The sequence below is a fragment of the Alligator sinensis genome, unplaced genomic scaffold (genome assembly GCF_000455745.1).
Source record: "Alligator sinensis unplaced genomic scaffold, ASM45574v1 scaffold116_1, whole genome shotgun sequence".
Classification (NCBI taxonomy): domain Eukaryota; kingdom Metazoa; phylum Chordata; order Crocodylia; family Alligatoridae; genus Alligator; species Alligator sinensis.
The window spans coordinates 2,775,339-2,779,874 of record NW_005841908.1 but is presented as its reverse complement, the minus strand read 5'-3'; the positions used below and the strand labels follow the sequence as shown (position 1 = coordinate 2,779,874).

Here is a 4,536-nt window from a genome sequence, read left to right as displayed (position 1 = left end):
CAGTACTCCAACTGCGGTCTGACCAGCTCCCGATAGAGGGGAAGTATCACCTCCTTGGACCTATTCGTCATGCATCTGCTGATGCACGATAAAGTGCCATTGGCTTCTTTGATGGCTTCGTCACACTGCCGACTCATGTTCATCTTGGAGTCCACTAGGACTCCAAGATCCCTTTCCACTTCCGTGCCACCCAGCAGGTCATTCCCTAGGCTGTAGGTGTGCTGGACATTTTTCCTCCCTAGGTGCAGCACTTTGCATTTCTCCTCGTTGAACTGCATTCTGTTGTTTTCTGCCCACTTGTCCAACCTGTCCAGATCTGCTTGCAGCTGTTCCCTGCCCTCCGGCGTGTCCACATCTCCCCACAGCTTTGTGTCATCTGCAAACTTGGACAGAGTACATTTCACTCCCTCGTCCAAGTCACTGATGAAGACATTAAAGAGTATCGGTCCAAGGACCGAACCCTGTGGGACCCCACTTCCCACACCCTTCCAGGTCGAAACCGACCCATCCACCACGACTCTCTGGGTGCGGCCCTCCAGCCAATTCGCCACCCACTGGACTGTGTAGTCATCCAAGTCACAGCCTCTTAACTTGTTCACCAGTATGGGGTGGGATACCATATCGAAGGCCTTCCTGAAGTCTAAGTATACGACATCCACCCCTCCTCCTGTGTCCAGGCATTTCGTAACCTGGTCATAAAAAGAAACTAGATTGGTCAGGCACGATCTGCCTGCCACGAACCCGTCCTGGTTTCCCCTCAGCATAACTTGTCCTGCCGGGCTCTCACAAATGTGAGCCTTGATAATTTTTTCAAAGTAGTAGTTAGAAGTCACTTCAAAGACTAAGTATTTTGTATATTCAAGGTGGCATTATACTAACAAGAAAATCTATAACATTTTCATTTGATCATAAATATCATTTGTTACCATTACCCTAATGAAGAATCTCAGACATATATCATATATTCAATAGTCAATAACTTTTTAAAAATTAAATTGGCACCCCATTTCATATTGCTGTCTTTAGCCAAGTCACCTTGTGGTTCCAGCTGTATCATGCCTTAGGCACATTAGTTTCTTGTATAATACATGGGATACCTCAGAATGGGATACAAACTCACCAGCGCACTAAGGAGGGGAATGCTTAAGTGATTCAATAGAAAATGCTGAAGAGGGGTGTGCACCAACCCATCCTACTAATCCTTCTTCCCCTGTCAAGGACTAAGTGTCTAACTCATCTGTAGAGGCAAAGCATGAAATCCCATCTGGAGTTTGGTAACCAAAGTCATCTTTTTTGGAAATGTGTGATCAATTCACTCTCGTCTTTTCAAACACTGAAAGGAGGAATAGAGTTGCCAGTTACCTTTCACGTAACAATCAAAAGTCAGAGTACTCACCCTGAATGCAGGAGACCTGGATTCAATTTTAGATGAAACAGTCACAGGATAAAAAGCTGAAGCCATCCCAGAGATAGCAAAGAGAGACTATAGGGTGGTAACTCAGTCACTAGGCTCCTCTCCAGGAAGAAGAGGGAAGTGAACAGAGGTTTCTCACTATCTGGGAGACCTCCTGTCCAGTCCATTATTTAAAAAAGGTGGGCACCATCACCACATCCTCCATTTTTTAATAAGAGTGGATGTAGCTACAGCATTTTATCAGTATGGTGAACCTACTTTGAACATCTGTACTAGTCCCATCCATCAGGAGACTTAGATGGCCCATGCATGTAGCGCAAGGATCCTGAACAGGCTTAGGTAGGATGTGGCAGAACTGAGCAGCTCATGCCTCAAGACAGCAGCTGGTCTGTGCATAAGCAGAAATGAAACTCAAGAAGCTTTGGGAATTTTGCCAATAAAAACTTAAGAGAACCTATGGACTTCCGGGCCCCTGAGAGGTTAGGCAGAGGAGTGGTTGAAGTCTTGGATTTAGATGCCTAAACTCTACCTATGTTCTGCTTTCTGGGATTAACTTCCTTTTGTGGATCTGGGTCTAAGCTTCCAGAAACAGACTCAAAGTTGTTCAAAATATCAGGCAGGTGATGCCACAAATTTACAAAGATAAAATAAAAATTAATCCCCCCAAAAGAAAAGAGCTTGCATTTTTGGGATGAACTGGTTTCAAACAAAAGCGTGCCACAGGAAGATGCTTCCTACTGCTATGGAGAGAAGACTGTTAGCACTGAATATTTCCATTAAGTAATGTTTGGGGAAACCAACTCTGTGACGTTCAGCTCTACCACATCCTACCTAAGCCTGTTCAGGATCTTTGAGCTACATGCACGGACCATTTAAATCTCCTGACAGGTGGGACTAGTACACATACTCAGAGTAGGCTCACCATATTGACAAAAATCAGGAATCTGATAAAAATCTGTAGCCACATCTACTCATTAAAAAACAACCGAGGAGGTGATGATGCCCACATTTTTATGTGATGGAAAACTATCCCAGATAGTTTGATTTCTCAGTCAAATCAAACATAGGAAGTATGATGGGAGATCAAATTAAGTGTTGAAAGGTATGAAGAAATGCTAGTTACTCCCTTCAGTGAGAGCTATTCCTATGCTTTACTGTGTTCTGAATTAACTCCATCAAATCAGCTCAGAGACCATGGCAGCATTGTGGACAGCGCAGGGAAGAGTTCTGTCCAGGATGCAACAGTATTTAGGGAACGTGAAGAGTTAGGATATATTACATAATAATCAATCAGAAGAATAATACATGAATATGCCATTTAGGAAATCAGTACGGTGAGCCTATTCTGGTTACCCACCTTAAGAGAGAAAGATAGTAGGGCTCAGAGACAAGCAAGGAGACTGGTTAGCAGCAGTAAAAAAAACCCAACAACCTATCAAATATGAAGATAGATGGCTAAGACTAAGGCTGTTACCCAAACACAATAAGGGGACATTACAAATATACAATAAGTAACACTGTGGGTATAGGATGGGAATTTCTACTTGCCTTACTACAAACACACGAAATTAAAAAGGCAGGAAAATCAGAACCAACAAAAGAACACACTCCCAGGGGGCAAAGGACCCCTTACCCCCCAGATGTGTGTGCAGGGTGGGGGCAGGCTGCCTGCCATGGGCTCAGGCTTCCCACCCTGCTGCCCTGCCCTGGGGTCTCTGCAGCCCAGCGGGTGGGACCTGGCATGGCAGGGCATAGCAGGGCCAAGCAGGGAAGCTCCTTTCTGCTGCAAGTTGCTCACTTGCCCTGGCGATGCACTCCTGCCTACCCCACAGCAGGGAGGGGTAAAACCCCATGCCGCTGCCCTCACTCTTAAGTTTTAAAAACAGGTTTTTAGGAATAGGGATAATATGAAGTGGTTGCCTGTGACAGCACTGGACAGAACACAAGAACCCAGGACCTTCCAGTCCTATGTAAATTGAGACCTTATATACTGTCATAACAAATTTAAATAACTGGAACTTTAGAAAACAAAAATTAGGAAAAAAAATCTATGCAACAGTAATTTGAATATTTATATTCAGACCCCCACAGATTTGATATAATTCCACCCATATGCTATGTGGGTTTATTATTGTTATATATTAACGAGTCTAAATATTTGCTAGTGTCCAAGAAGTATGGAACAATTACAGTTGATCTTACACACATTTCTCATTACCTACTATGGCATAGTGAAAGGAACATTTGTTAATCATTAGGAATAACAAACTAAGTATTTCTCCAACCTTAAACTACCAAAAACAATACATTTTAGAAGTGAACAAAAAGGCCAACATCCAACAAAGACTCAAATATCATACTATCAAAAAGAGTTGAAGTTTACATTTGTCACAACCCAAGGGTGTGATTTTGTTTGTGTGTGCTTCGGCACTGCTAAATTATTTCCCACCACTCGTAGCTTTCTTTGCAGGGTGCATTTCTAGGTTGCAAAAGAGAAGTGCACGGTGCAAGGAGTTCCCGCCATTCGCATGCAAATTTGTTCCCCACTATTGGCCAGTTCTAAATTATTCCCACGTGGCAGCTAGCGATTGGCTTGCTAGCCGTATAAGAGGCTTGAGTGGTTTCCGCCCAAGTTGGAGGACTCCACAACCATCTGGAGGAGGAAAACTTCACATCTCGTGAAGATCTCTAAGCGCTGTGGAGCCTATCGGACCCAGTGTGTATCTCAAGAAGGCTACAGGGGTCTGATCAACCTCTGGCCTCTCCCCGTCGCCGAACGATCCCTCGACGAACTCCTTCCCTGCGCGCAAGTTCCACGGAGCCTAGCAAACTTCGTGTGAGTGTATTCAGAGCTCTCTGCTTCGAGTTATTTTCTTCGGTTGACACGACGGGCTCGCGGTTTAGAGCCTTCAACCAGATTGGGCTAGAAGGTTCGCGTGGAAGGAACTCTAGTCTGCCTCTCTTCTTTTCTGTCTAACTGAGAGCAAGTTTTCCTGCCTGCACCGTGACCATCTTCAGCGTAAGTAAAATAATCTTAAATCAACCACTAAGCGTCTGTGCCTAATTCTAGTCCGCCGGCCTGCATTCCCCGACCCGGCGTGTCCGGGCTGCTGGCCACAGCC

The 4,536-nt window shown here is 44.7% G+C and overlaps 1 protein-coding gene across 1 annotated transcript in view; it reads right to left on the bottom strand.

Moving 5' to 3' along the window:
• CWC15 (CWC15 spliceosome associated protein homolog) overlaps positions 1–4,536 on the bottom strand; it is a 27,594-nt gene that overhangs the window by 6,202 nt on the left and 16,856 nt on the right. The gene's annotated exons all lie outside the window — the stretch shown is intronic.